This window comes from Hibiscus syriacus, unplaced genomic scaffold (genome assembly GCF_006381635.1).
Source record: "Hibiscus syriacus cultivar Baekdansim isolate YM2019G1 unplaced genomic scaffold, ASM638163v2 tig00116944_pilon, whole genome shotgun sequence".
Taxonomy (NCBI): Eukaryota; Viridiplantae; Streptophyta; class Magnoliopsida; order Malvales; family Malvaceae; genus Hibiscus; species Hibiscus syriacus.
The window spans coordinates 1,613,020-1,629,262 of NW_024063479.1; the positions used below are offsets into that span (position 1 = coordinate 1,613,020).

General features: G+C 35.1%; 3 non-coding genes across 3 annotated transcripts; all 3 read left to right on the forward strand.

The window, feature by feature from the left end:
* Positions 1–863: 863 nt before the first annotated feature.
* TRNAP-UGG lies at positions 864–935 on the forward strand. Its single transcript has one exon. It is a non-coding gene; the product is annotated as a tRNA-Pro (tRNA).
* A 4,786-nt stretch (positions 936–5,721) lies between these two features.
* Positions 5,722–5,793, forward strand: TRNAP-UGG. The gene has a single exon. It is a non-coding gene; the product is annotated as a tRNA-Pro (tRNA).
* Positions 5,794–6,809: 1,016 nt separating this feature from the next.
* TRNAP-UGG lies at positions 6,810–6,881 on the forward strand. Its single transcript has one exon. It is a non-coding gene; the product is annotated as a tRNA-Pro (tRNA).
* The last annotated feature ends 9,362 nt before the right edge of the window (positions 6,882–16,243 follow it).

The window sequence follows — 16,243 nt, forward strand, 5'->3', positions numbered from 1 at the left end:
AACTAGAACGGATGATTTACTAAATCATTGTCCAAATATTCGTTTGAGCAATTTCGACCCAAAGTGCAAATTTTCTCATTTACTCAAGGAGAAGGAAAAGAGTAGGGAGAATATTGGAATATGCATTATGGAATATACATTCCGGAATATACATTTGCATTCTAGAATATGCATTGTTAACGTGTAATGTGTGCATGCACTGTTAATGTGTGCATTGAGTGTGTGTGTGAGTTGTTATGGTTGTTAAGGATAGGGACGTTTTGGATTCTGTTATGAATGTTGTTATAGGAAGCTAAAAGATTGAGTAAGCTTGAAGTCATAGCAGCTATATAAGCTGGTTGTGATGTAGTTGCACGTGAAGCATAATAGTAATATCAGATGTTATTCATTTGATCTTAATTCTCAACAGGCAACAATACACTGTTCTAGATAAAATGTAAAGAGTGACAGATGTTGGTCTCCAGTGAAAATTAAAAGGAGTTCTTGGAGAACAGGATCGATAACTAGAAACCAGGCATTGTTTTGTATATTTCAGAAATAAGGCATTTGATATAGTAGTATGATCCTTGCTTCGGGTGTGAGAGGTCCTAAGTTCAAATCTCAGAATGCCCCAATAAAACCTATAGCCGAATGCCTTTTCAAATGGCAAAATAGCTCACACCCTGGTGTTAATGCAATTTTAAAAGCCCCAACCCGGTGTTAATCCCAATACAGATTCCAACTTAGTGCAATGCACATTTTTTTAAACAAACAAGACAGCTCACGAACAGATTTAATTGCTCAGGGATTTATAGATATACAAAGTATGCATTATTCTTAAATATTAGCCACCTATTAATGTTATCATCATAAAAAAACTAATTGGGCATTTGGTATAGTGGTATGATTCTCGCTTTGGGTGCGAGAGGTCCCGAGTTCGATTCTCGGAATGCCCCTCATTTTTTCTTTTTATCTTGCATTGCCATTTGAAACCATTAGGCAAGAGGAATCTGGACCAATGTCATTTTTCAAAGTACTAATTGTTTTCTGACAAGACTATATACAATGAGTTGGAAAAGTTACTTAAATAAGCAATAAACTATATTGAACAGCCATTCTTCCTGCTTGTGATCTTAAAGTTATCAGATAAAAGAAAAGGCATCACACAAGCGTGTAAACAATCGGCATGAAATAAAAACTAGTTAACGAGAAAGCAAAATGTCCTGTTTTTTATCAACACAAAATTTATTGTTCTTCTCTTTTTTGCAGTGACTACACTAAACAAAGAGGTGAACAAAGGTAGAAAGCTTGATCAATGTCAGATTTGTTTCGGATCCTTAGTGGAATAACCAAATGGCTTTAGCAACTAATGACTAAACTGGATATCACCTACACTGCTTGCATCAAAATAATATTTAAGCATTCAGTATGCAAAGTCCCTGAAATAAAAGGTTATCAGGACACAACACTTACCAATCATTCAATAACTCCCTAATCATCCAAAAAGCTCATATTTAACCATTAGCTTAAGCACAGTGTTAGTATTCAAACATCAGAACAACATGCTGACAAGGCTAGCATCAAACTCATCAAAACATATCACAATCATGAACAACATCAAAGAGTGGGCATTTGGTCTAGTGGTATGATTCTCGATTTGGGTGCGAGAGGTCCCGAGTTTGATTCTCGGATTGCCCCCCAAATTCCTTTCTTTTTCGCCTTTTCTAAATTGTTTACAACTTGAAATAAATGATCAGATTCCAACCTCAAGTCAACTTCTATACTATTATACAACTTAATAATGGAATTCAGATTTGTTTTCTGACAAGATTCCTTTTAAAAAATGCTAATAAATAAATGTAGAACATGGTTGACAGTTGTCGCAATCGTCTTTCGGTTGGGCTTCGGAATTGGGCTTGGACTTGAAAAATGTGAATTGGAGTCGCCACCGACCACTTTAAAACGAATTTAGGTGGGTCGGACACCATCTTACATGATCTGCGTTGTACCAGAAACGTGTCGGGTTCGGGAGTCGGTTACGGTCAAGGAAGGATTAGCACCCTTGAACCGCCCTTTCGGTACCAATTAATTTATCGGTTGTCTTAAATAGCGAAAATTTGAAATTTAAATTAAAATTAAAATTACCTGATTCGAATTGCTTACCTTTGATTGATTTGAAAACGTACCCTTAAAAAGTCATGACACTTGTTAGAAGGGAAAAAAGTGGTGAAAATGAATAAGATAAAATAGGTTAAAAATCAGTTAAAAAACAAATGGAATAAATAAGATAAGATGAAAAAAATGAAGATAATTAGGATAAATATAATAAAGAAAAAAATATAAATAAAAAAATAAATAATAAATAAAAACTAAAAAAGGAATACAATAAAGATAAAATAAAAAAAATAAAAATATATATAAGTATATAACGGTAATAGTAATAATAAAGGAATAAAAAATAAAAATATATATATATGTAATGTAATGATCCAATGGTAAACATAATAAAATTAGACGCCCCAAATCGAAAGTATATAAAATTTCACTTTAGTGACCAAAAAAAGAAGATTTACAACTTACAGACACCAATAGAACAGTTTACCCAGGCGCAAAAATGCACAGAAGACCCTTGATAAAACGGTGCCGTTTCGTAATGTATATAAATGAATACTTCCACGGCCAAAACGGCCTATACCCTTTCATTTTCCACATTTTTTATATCTGAAGAGAGAGAGAGAGTTGAGAACTCTCTCAACCTCTCATGCTTAGGCCAAAATCCAACCGCCATCTGGGGTTCTCTCCGTCGCGCCGGTCGCCGGCGGTGGTGGCCGAAAAGACATACCTAGCCTCAAAATGCTCATCTCCACCCCGTAAACCCAAAACCGACCTCTAAATCCCCGAAACAAGCCCCAGTAAACGTAGATCTGAAAATAATCCTTTGGCTTTTTACCTTCTTCGGTGACGGCTCGCTTCTCCGACGCCGCTCCGGGTGGCTTTCGGTATTCTTCCACGCAACAAAGTTTTGGACTTTGTTATTTTTACTTTCGGATTCGAAAGTCTCCGTTTTTTGGGTTTTTTGTACTGTGTTTGACTTCTGTCTTTGTTGTTTCGTGATTTACTGTCTTGTGATAATGACTCTCTGGTTTACTGTTGGCCGTTTGTGGGTCTGTGGTGGCTTGGTAATGGTTGATTGTTGTTTTTTTTCTGATATGTTGAGATGGATTTCTTCTTCGTTCGTTTTCCCTCGGTTCTGTGTTCTCTCCGATGATGTGTTTTACGGTTTCGTTTGTTGGCTGTGATCTTTGATGGTCGTCCCCCCTTTCCCTGATAGTGTTCTGGTTGGTATTTATAGGCCTCCACCGGCCGTTGTGGTCCCGAAATAGGGGCGCTCGTGATCGGTCACCCCGGGATGGGTCAGTCCCGGGGATCTCGGCCGTCGTTGGCACTGTTGCCCGTCTGTTTCGCATGGCTTTTGATTGCCCGGGTCGTGCGGCGCCTTGGTTGAAACTGGATATGAAACCTAACATGCTGCTGGGCTGGTTTAGGCCCAGTCTTTGTTTTTGGACCCCGTTTGGACCCTGACAAAAAATAATAATAAATGAAATTAAATTAATAAAATGAATTGAAATGAAATAAAATAAAATAAAATAAATATTAATAATAATAATCATATAGATTATATAATATATATGTTTCAAAAAAATATTTTTTAAATTATATATTATATCTAAAAACATTTTCAAAACTATATATTATATAGTTTTCAAAAATGATTTTAAAAATATTATATAAGTTTTCCAAAATGTTTTGTTAAAACTATATATTATATAAATTTTCCAAAAATGTTTTTAAAAATATATATTATATTTTCAAAATGATTTCAAAACTATATACTACATAATTTTCAAAATGTTTTAAAACTTATATATTGTATATAAGTTTTCAAAAACGTTTTAAAAAAAACTATATAATACATATTTCAAAAATATATTTTTCAAAAACATTTTCAAAAATTATACTATATTACTATAATAAAAATAAATAAATAAAACGCCCAAATTCGGACGAAAATGAGTGTCTACAGCTGCCCTTCTTTGTCCTTTTTCGTGGAACGAAAAATAGGACAAAGACAAAAAGACACAAATTTTCGTCTGGTGGAGATGAAGATTGAATAGAATAACTCCCTGTCGAATGGGGTTGCGGATGACTCATTCGTCGCGAAGTCGAGTCCATCCTAAAATGATATAAAAATTAAAGTCGTGGTTAAACGCCCAAATTCGGACGAAAATGAGTGTCTACAATAGTAAAACAGGATATTTGGTCTAATGGTATGATTCTTGCTTAGGGTGTGAGAGTTCCCAAGTACAATTCTATTGTTTTTGCAGGTAGTACAACTCTAAAACTAAAATAACATTGAAGCTTTTTCAGAAGCTTTTTCTTCCCAACAGAGGAACAAAATAAAAAGAACATATCCATGTTAGACTCATGCCCATATCCAAATCCAAGTAACGTATATCAAAAGATGTTGACATACAGCTCGGGAAAAGTTTATTAGAACATTACATAGTGTGACTGGGTTTCTACACAGGTGCCAAATTGTTATGCAATTTTGTTTTTTTCTTTAACCATTTTGAAGAAAAATTCAGAACAGTCTAAAATCTAAGAGCATAATACACAATAGTGTTTAAGCCTTCTAGTGTATTCATACTCTGAACTAAACAGTATGACTGGAATCTCAATATAGATAAAAGCTACAACCTGGTGTCAGCCACCAGCATCCAGTTTCACCTAGGCAACAATACACTGTACCATATAAAATGTAAGAGTGGCAGACGTTGGTCTCTACTGAAAATTAACAGGAGTTCTAGAAGAAAAGGATTGATAATTAGAAACCAGACATTGCACGTTTGAGAAATAGGGCATTTGGTAGTGGTATGATTCATGCTTCAGGTGTGTGAGGCCGTGAGTTCAATTTTCAGAATGCACATATTTTAAATACACAAAATAGCTCACAAATAATTGAATTGATCAGAGATTCATCAATAAAAAAAAGAAAGAATGCACTACTATTGAAAATTTTCCACATATAGATGTTATCAACCTCACTGGCAACAAATTGGACATTTGGTCTATTGGTATGATTCTTGCTTTGGGTGTGAGAGGTCCCGAGTTCGATTCTCGGAATGCCCCTCTTTCATTTTTACTTTTCTCTATGCAAGAGCAGTCTGGATCAAAGTCATTTTTCAGTCTTAATTGTTTTCTGACAAGAGTATATACAGTGAGTTGCAAAAGTTAATTAAATAAGAAATAACCTATATTGAGCAGCTATTCTTACTGCTTGTGATCTCAAAGTTTTCAGATAAAACAAAAAGCCATCACATAAGCGTGTAAGGAACCGACATTTAAGGAGCAGGATTAAATAAATGTTTACAGAAAGAAAAACTAGTCAACAAGAAAGCCAAATGTCCGGTTTTTTATCGTCACAACATCCAATTTTCTTCTCTTGTGCAGTGAGTAAACAAAGTGGTGAACAATGGTACCAAGCTTGGTCAATGCCGGATTCGTTTTGGATCCTTAGAAGAATAACCAAATGGCTTTAGCAGCTAAATCCCTAATCATCCAATAAGCTCATCTTTAACCATTAGCTTAAGCACCAAATTAGTACTCAAATATCAGAACATGCTGACAAGGCTAGCATCCACTCATCAAAACATATCACAATCATGAACAACTTCAAAGTGTGGGCATTTGGTCTAGTGGTATGATTCTCGCTTTGGGTGCGAGAGGTCCCGAGTTTGATTCTCGGAATGCCCCCCAAATTCATTTCTTTTTCCCCTTTTCTAAATTGTTTACAACTTGAAATAAAAGATTAGATTCCAACCTCAGTCAAGTCAACTTCCATACTAGTATACAACTTAATAATGGAATTCAGATCTGTTTTCTGACAAGATTCCTTTAAAAAATGCTAATAAATAAGTGTAGAACATGGTTGACAGTAAAACAGGATATTTGGTCTAATGGTATGATTCTTGCTTAGGGTGTGAGAGTTCCCGAGTACAATTCTATTGTTTTTGCAGGTAGTACAACTCTAAAACTAAAATAACATTGAAGCTTTTTCAGAAGCTTTTTCTTCCCAACAGAGGAACAAAATAAAAATAACATATCCATGTTAGACGCATGCCCATATCCAAATCCAAGTAACGTATATCTAAAGATGTTCACATACAGCTCGGGAAAAGTTTATTAGAACATTACATAGTGTGACTGGGTTTCTACATAGCTGCCAAATTGTTATATAATTTTGTTTTGAAGAAAATTTCAGAACAGTCTAAAATCTAAGAGCATAATAAACAATAGATGTTTTGCCTTCTAGTGTATTCATACCCTGCCTAGCCAGTATGACTGGAATCTCAATATAGATAAAAGCTACAACCTGGTGTCAGCCACCAGCATCCAGTTTCACCTAGGCAACAATACACTGTACCATATAAAATGTAAGAGTGGCAGACGTTGGTCTCTACTGAAAATTAACAGGAGTTCTAGGAGAAAAGGATTGATAATTAGAAACCAGACATTGCACGTTTTAGAAATAGGGCATTTGGTAGTGGTATGATTCTTGCTTCAGGTGTGTGAGGCCATGAGTTCAATTTTCAGAATGCACATATTTTAAATACACAAAATAGCTCACAAACAATTGAGTTGATCAGAGATTCATCAATAAAAAAGAAAGAAAGAATGCACTACTATTGAAAATTTGCCACCTAGAAAGAATGCACTACTATTGAAAATTTGCCACCTATAGATGTTATCAACTTTACAGGCAGCAAATTGGGCATTTGGTCTAGTGGTATGATTCTCGCTTTGGGTGCGAGAGGTCCCGAGTTCGATTCTCGGAATGCCCCTCTTTCATTTTTACTTTTCTCTAGGCAAGAGCAGTCTGGATCAAAGTCATTTTTCAGTCTTAATTGTTTTCTGACAAGAGTATATACAGTGAGTTGCAAAAGTTAATTAAATAAGAAATAACCTATATTGAGCAGCTATTCTTACTGCTTGTGATCTCAAAGTTTTCAGATAAAACAAAAAGCCATCACATAAGCGTGTAAGGAACCGACATTTAAGGAGCAGGATTAAATAAATGTTTACAGAAAGAAAAACTAGTCAACAAGAAAGCCAAATGTCCGGTTTTTTATCGTCACAACATCCAATTTTCTTCTCTCTTGTGCAGTAAGTAAACAAAGTGGTGAACAATGGTACCAAGCTTGGTCAATGCCGGATTCGTTTTGGATCCTTAGAAGAATAACCAAATGGCTTTAGCAGCTAAAGACTAAAGTAGATACCATCTACAATGCTTGCATCAAAAAGAATATCCAAGCATTCAATATGCAAAGTTCCAGAAATAAAAGGTTATCAGGATACAACACTTTACCTATCATTCAATAACTCACCCCCTAATCATCTAATAACCTCATTTTCTTAAACCCCAAGTTAGTATTCAAACATCAGAACGACATGCTGACAAGGCTAGCATCCACTCATCAAAAAAATCAGGATCTGAAAAAAATACATGATACCAAAAACCTAATCACTATTATTATCAAGGAATGGGCATTTGGTCTAGTGGTATGATTCTCTTCGGGTGCGAGACGTCCTGAGTTCAATTCTCGGAATGCCCCTCAAAGTTTCTTCACTTTTGTCCCTTTTCTAAATTTTTACAACTAGGTATAATTGATCAGATTTCAATCTCAAGTCAACTTCTATACTAATATAGAACTTAATAATGCATTTCGGATCTGCTTTCTGACAAGATTCCTAACAAAATGTACCAAAACACAAATAAATAATAAAGTTAGGTTCTATGCCGAAACAAATGGGACATTTTAACCTAATTTCAATAGAATTAACCTAAAATGGGCTCAATAGGGTAATTAAAAAAAACCAAAAAAATCTTCAAAACTCTAAAAAAAAAATTGAAAAATCAACAAGCGATGTACGTTCACTTACTGCAGAGAAAATAATCACCGTAAATCATGTAACTGTAGTCTGTACAAAGCTTGAAAACGAAAACTCGTAAAGCTCCATAAACAGGCGATCGGTGGTTAGTTTATTTCCGTGGTTTCTCGCCGGAACCGATGGAACAAGGAAACGAGTTTGCGACAATAGGGAAGACTCGGGTCAAAATAGAGTCCACGGCCTAATAAAAGGCAACATAAGCCCACAAGGCCTCAACTATTTTTAAGGGTAAAATATACTTCAGGTCACTAATTTATGCGTATGTTAACAAACTACTCAAAAAACATTCTAATAGTTATAACAGGTCACTGAATTAAAAAGAACGAAATACACAAATGACTACAAACTAAATTATGGTAAAATGATATCTTTGGATACTAAACTTTTAAAAATTATAAAATGATTTAACACAAAAAGACACTAAATGTTTCATTTCTAATCATGATCTTCAGTTAAATGTTTGAAAACACTATAATTTTTATAAAATAAAAAAAATCAAAGAAGACAAGAACAACTTTGTTATTATCAAAAGAAATACAAAATACTGATTATTAAATTTCAAGATTTGTAAACCTTTCTCAAAATTATAGTTTTAAAAAAATACGGTTTTTTTATAAATTTTAATTTTTTAAAACTTTTTTAGAATTTTTATCTAAAAATATTAGAAAAGTATCTAAATAAAAATAAAGTTTTAGTTAATATTGAAAAATCGATATATTTTTGTTTAAATTTTATTATCACATTATCCCGTTTAACAATAATTAACTACAATTAATCACATGATACCAATTTTATGACAAAATCAAAAATTTAATGTCTCTTTTATAATTTTTGAAAGTTTAGTGACTAAAACAAACATTTCAGATTAGTTTAGTGATCATTTATGTACTTTACCCAGTCAAATTTTTACAAACAAACTTGAGTGAACATTCGATCGAGTCGAGTCAAAATATTTCAAATTATTCAAGTTTACAAGTCCTATTTTATAACTCGAACTTGATTTGAATTTTTTTCAAATCGAGTCGAATTTTGAAATTTCTGTTTAAATTTAATTTTAAATATTTATAATATGCTGATACTATTTGATTTCAGTTTTAATAATATTTTATAACTATATTCATATACAATACATATATATTTCTTTATATATTTTTTTTACATGTAAATATACATATATCACACAAAATCGAATAACTCAACTTAAACTTGAAAAACCCAATCTACTAATTACTAAAAATTTCAAATTATTCGAGTTGTATTTTATAACTTGATTTGAATTAAAAAAATTAAAATCGAGTCAAAAAATCATTTTTTGGTCTAGTCGAATTTTGCTAACTCCTACGAACAGACCCAATCATTGTGGCTTGGTATAATAAAACTTTGAGAAAATAACCTCAGTGACCAAAAATGCCTTATAATATACGATTTTAACCAACTTTTTTTGGATTTGCCAAAATGACCAACAAAATCGCAATGCGAAATAAAAATCGCAATGCGATCTCCAGAATCGCAAATCAGTTCCCAGAATCGCAATGCGATAGTACAAATTCGCATTGCGATTTTCCATAATCGCAACGCGAATATGAAAATCGCAACGCGATTCTGACTATCGCAATGAGTATCCGTAAAATCGCAATGCGTATCCGTAAATCGCAACGACAATACGTAAAATCGTAACGCGTATCCGTAAATCGCAACGACAATACGTAAAATCGCAACGCGTATCTGTAAATCGCAACGAGAATACGTAAATCGCAATGCGTATCCGTAAATCGCAACGATTACCTAAATCGCAACTCATTCTATCTCCATCTATCACTCTCTCCGGCGACATCCGTTCCTATATCCAACGACATCCTTCCCCATCCGGCAACAGGTTTTAATTTCGCAGCTCGTTTGTTTAGTAAATTAATTTACAATAATGAAATCATCTAATGTTGATCATGTTTGGATATATTTGTGTTTTGGAGGGTCATGGGAGAATGTTCATGGTGTTTTACAATATATGTCTTTACCCATGAATCTTCAACTAAAACTGTTATAAAAAAAGTTAACTTATGAAACTCTAATGTTACGTGTTGCAAATAAATTGAATTTAGAGCCCCTAAGTGGATTTAGGCTATCTTATCAGAGAAATGGTAAAGTTTATTTGTTAACCGACAATGAAGATGTTGAACGATTCATTGCTTACATTAGTGTTTCAAGTGATGATGTTACATTGTATGTTGTTGAACGTAGAAGTAGTGAAGTTGGGTCAGTAGCGGGTAGTAATCAACTAAGTTTTCAACCCCAGTTTATGGTGCTCAAAATTTAATGGTTCCACCACAATTTCATCACCAAGCAAATATTGTTTCACCACATTTCTAATACTAAACACAACATTTCCCTAATCCAAATCCCAATCAAAATTGACTATCGAACGCGGAAATGACTATCGCAACGAGAGAATCGTAATTCGAAATGAAAATCGCAATGCGAAAATGAAAATCGCAACGAGTGAATCGCAATGCGAAAATGAAAATCGCAACGCGAAATTACGTTGCAATTTTCATTTCGCATTGCGATTCTCTCGTTGCGATAGTCATTTCGCATTGCGATTCTCTCGTTGAGATAGTCATTTCGCATTGCGATTCTCTCGTTGCGATTTTTATTTCGCATTGCGATTCTCTCGTTGCGATAGTCATTTCCGCGTTGCGATAGCCTGTTTTGCATTCAACATAATGCAGATTGAAATCAACAAATCAACTATTACATTTCAATCAATTAAACAAGCACAAATATTATGTACACATCAATTAAACAAATCAACATTTACAAATCATCTTTTACAAATCAATTAAACAATCAAAAAATAATAATGAAATCAAATTTTGCACCCATACATCCATTTTACGCAGCTCACTTCAGGATTAACCTACAGAAACCAAACATTGAATCAACAACACTTTCTACACATCTAAAACCTACAAATAGCAAATTATTGAATTCTAGCTACTTAACCAAACATTTTCAAACCAAAAATAGTAAATATGTTTAACAACACTTGCATTTGACTTACAAATTGTTTATGGACACTTTCATAACGCGGATGCAGGTAGACAGTGTCTCGCATATATCGCTCTAGCCATAAAATGTCGAAACCACAAGCCTACTGCACCTCTATCTCTATCGGTGGGAGGTAGAAAATGTGTACTTCCTGTCGTCAAACGCTCAACGAACAAGCATACGAGAGGACCACAATCCCCTTTGGCTTCCTTTGTTTGTTGTGGCGCGATCTCGTCTCTGATAACTGTAACATTGAACTTCTTTGGCTTCTTGTTTCCAGACTTAGTCCAATAATCAATTGCATCCAAGAATTTAGCCAAATGAGAGCTCCATCCCTTAATCATATCTCTCAAATCAGACAATGATATGTAATTTATCATGCTGTCATATACTATTGTCTTTAGGGATGGGAGCTGAAGCTCGACGAGAAGCCAATGAGTACGGTCCAAAACAGGGATAAACACCTGCATCGAAATGTAATAATTCAAATTGCGCACTTATTTATGAACACCTTTAAAATATTTAAACAAATATACTAACCTTATCGACCTCCCACCATGCAGGATAAAGTTTAGTTTGTCCATTAGCCAACACATATGATTCATGTCGTTGATTCTTCAAGTGAACTACGTGAAAAGATATCGGCATAATTGTATATCGTGTTTTTTTAATATTTTTCTTCAATTTCCTTACAATTAGAAGACATGTCACCCATGCATCAATATGCTGTTTTACAAAAAAAGACATATTAGTGAATTATATAAATTTTAAAAATAATTAATCAAACTAAAATATAAGAAATATAAGACTTACCCCCCATCGAAATAGCCGTTGTCTTCAACCCCTAATAATACACCCCACCAAGACTGTTCAATCAACAAATGCATATCATCGTTGAGTTTGTATATGTCAGCGTAACACCCTTGGCTCCGCTCATGTAGATAAAAATCAACTGTGGTCTTAGCCCAAAGGGTATTATCCAGAATTGTTTCCGATAGTTGTTTCCTCTCCACTTCATCTGCCGGAATGGTATTGGCCGGTAACTTATACGAAAGCCAACAGTCATCCATCATGTCCGACACGTGAGGGGGCTTCTCAATAATTCGATATATTATGCCGTGTGAATCGGGCTCTAGAATGTTGGTAGAGACCTCTTCAACGATGACAGTGGCCTCTTGAACAGTAGGAGATGACTCTTGAGGGATGATAGGGGCCTCTTGAACGATAGGGGAGGCCTCTTGAACGATTACAGGTGAGTCGAGCTTTTTCTTACGGATTCTTCGCACTATTGGGGTGAACGGAGACGTAATGGCACGTGCACGCCGTCTGATGCGTGAACTCCGTCTTGCAAGAAAAACCCGACATAGAGCATCCACCTTAGCGGGCCGCTAAAATTAAATTAATACATACAGTGAGAACAAAGACAAATATATTTCAAACTTGCACGGTATTCACCCAAGTCATTATTATATCATTGTTCACAAAATGCATCAGATAACATTCCAGAAGTAAACACTTATATTAACATTTAAAAGGACAACATATAGGTTTAGTGCAGGTTCAATGACAATACAGTTTAGCAGAATTGGCAGCAACCGAACAAATTTACTTTCAACCAAAAGACAAAACAAAGACAAATATTAACTTCACAGTGTTAAAGAATACACAGTTTAGCAGAATTGGCAGCAACCGAACAAATTTACTTTCAACCAAAAGACAAAACAAAGACAAATATTAACTTCACAGTGTTAAAGAATACACAGTTTAGCAGAATTGGCAGCAACCGAATAAATTTACTTCAACCAAAAGACAAAACAAATGACAAATACTAACTTCACAGTGTTAAAGAATAAACAGTTTAGCAGTATTGACAGCAACCAAATAAATTTACTAAGCAATCTAAGTGAAATGGTTAATCTAAGTGAAATTACGAGTAAATTTATCATCAAGTTAAATATGAAAAATCTTAAACTTACCTCGTTGCGTAGAGTATGAACCTCATTTTGCAACGATACTACCATCTCACGTAGAGCGACAACCTCACCACGTAAAATAGACACCTCCACACGCCATGCACTATCGTTATCGCGTAGAGTACCGATCTCCTCACGCAAGACATTGACCTCATCACGTAACTCCCTTGACTCATCCCGTGGAGGTGGAGATGGAGAACAGGGAGATAGAAATCGTGGTATCTTTGCCGCTCGCCTATCATGAGGTGATGGTGGAGAAGAGGCTCGATGATGTGACGGGATAGATGATGGCTCTCGTTGTAGAGGTGTATAGTCGGGTCGATCAGGTGATGGCTCTGGGTGAGGTGATGGCTCTCGAAGTAGAGGAAGTGGAGGCTGCTCATCATTCGTGCCATCAAGAAAACGCTGACTAGCTTGCCACCAATCAATGGCAAGCTCAGCCTCCGTAGGTGTCAGTCTCTGTAATGGAGTGTTGGCCTCCTAAAAATAAACTCAAACAAAGTTACACGTCTACTATTAATAACTTGTTTATATATGATAGTATTTGTGTTAACTTACATTATTTATTGTCGCATATGATATTAAGTATTCCCAATCCAACAGACGTTTCCTCTTCCAGGAAATAGCCTTGGAATATCATTTGAAGTTTTTAATGCATATGTTCGCATACTGGAGAAAGCTTCGAATATCCAAATCTACAAACAATATAATAATAAACATTAATAATTGTTAAATAATTAATTATAATTTTGAAAACATTATATAGAAATTCTTACCTTAAATGCCCAAACAAAGCCTGACAAAGTGTATTTCGACCCATCGCCACGCAAACTTTTGCGGTCATCAAAGGCAAACGACAACTTAGTCCAGGTAGCTTTCCATATATACGAACCCCACGGAAATAGATTCCATGCATTTAGGTCCTCTACTAATAATATTAGCTCATGAGGAATAGGTTGTCTGGCCTCTCTGCCTAAAAAGCCGGCATACAAAAGTACTAGAAGGCATACTCGGACAACATCGACGTCATTCATCCGAGTAAAATCATCTTTCATATTAAACAATTTCTTCAGGTCGTCGACGTGTAAGTTCGGTTTCTCTATTGACTTATTAGGAGAAACCCAGGATAACCATGATGGGCAGGTGATATGACAAGTGTACCGGCCTACATCATCGTGTCCGAATCGTAGACCATTGATTAAGCAGAACTCCTTCCGCCCAAAACAAGTATACGCCGGTGAAAATTAAAACCATATCTCTTCCTCACCACGTTGTATACTGTCGGGTAGATCGCTAGTCATGGTCAGAAGCCACAAATGGGTCAAATTAACATCTCCACCCGGATGATGTACTCTCAGCCATGGCCCGAAGCAGGTTTCCTCAAACAAATTTCTTTGTGCAGGTGAAAGCTTCGAAACAATTGTAATGGCTAGGCTAACTTTATTCCTTAATATCAATGAAGCCGAAAAAAAATTCTACAAAAACAATAAACATACCAAGTTAGATATACCAAAAACTACACTGTGAAGATATACCAAAAACAATAAACATAAAGAGTAGTAGTTTATTCTTGAAACTAAAATTTGCAACACTGTTTTGTCTTTTGGTTTAAATGAAAATCGCAACGAGAGAATGACTATCGCAACGCGGAAATGACTATCGCAACGCGAAATAAAAATCGCAATGCGATTTTGGTTTCGCGTTACGATTATCTCGTTGCGATTTTCATTTCGCGTTGCGATTCTCTCGTTGCAATTTTCATTTCTCTCGTTGCGATAGTCATTTTCGTGTTGCGATTTTCATTTTCATGTTACAATTTTAAGTTTAGAAACTATTATTCTTCTGCAAATTGAAACTTGAATGGATTACATTACTTCAACCAAAAGACAAAACAAAGACAAATACTAACTTCACAGGGTTAAAGACTAAACAGTTTAGCAGTTTCAATATGAAAAACCTAAAATAATGCAAAATTTTTAAAATAAAAATAATTAAAAAAACTAACCCTCGGAGGTTGATTTTCCATTTCTGAATGATTGTGAGGGATTTCTGACCGTGAATGGTTGTGAGGGATTTCGCCAGAGATGGGGACGGAAATCTTCAGAGATGGGGACGGATTTCGCCGTAGAGAGTGAGAGATGGAGATGGGACTGAGTTGTGATTTTAGGTTTTAGGTTTTAGGTTATGAGTTGCGATTACGGGATTTACTGTGGACGGTTCAGTGTTCTGATAATTAATATTCGTGTTTGGAATTTGAAAATAAAATACGCGTAGCGACTCTAATGGCGCTTTAAAAATCGCGTTGCGATTTACGGATACGCGTTGCGATTTTACGTATTGTCGTTACGATTTACGGATACGCATTGCGATTTACGTATTCTCGTTGCGATTTACAGATACGCGTTGCGATTTACGTATTCTCGTTGCGATTTACTGATACGCGTTGCGATTTTACGTATTGTCGTTGCGATTTACGGATACGCGTTGCGATTTTACGGATACTCGTTGCGATAGTCAGAATCGAGTTACGATTTTTATGTTCGCGTTGCGATTTTCATATTCGCATTGCGATTCTGATAAAGCGCAATGCGATTCTGGAAAAGCGCAATGCAAATTTGTACTATCGCATTGCGATTCTGGGAACTGGTTTGCGATTCTGGAGATCGCGTTGCGATTTTTATTTCGCATTGCGATTTTGTTGGTCATTTTGGCAAATCCAAAAAAGGTTGGTTAAAATCGTATATTATAAAACATTTTTGGTCACTGAAGCGATTTTCTCTAAAACTTTTGAGCCCTTAAAGTTATACATTCTATTAATTTTGTCACAAATCAAAACAATTCAATGATATAATCTTTCATATTTAAAAATTCCATCATTTTTATCTTTTTGTTGCAATATTGACAAACCAAAGGTCTAGCTTTTTACAGTTTGGTAAATAATCAATTCTGATCACAAGTGAAATGAGGGGATCATTCATTTATTCTCAAAAGTATCAATCTGGTTTTTCTCCCATTACATAACAAATTCACTAACCCTAATTTTCCAAACTCAAAATAACTCAACCATTTACCTCACCCCACCCCTCTGCTGTTGGTGTTACCACCGCCGCTATAGCTGTCGCCTTACTCACCAAACGCCCCTCTCAAGGTTACAAAACTATTCTACTAATTTCCAGATTAAAAGGCCAAAAAAGCATGTTTGATTTGTTCTTCACTGCATATGCAAGAGAGTTGAA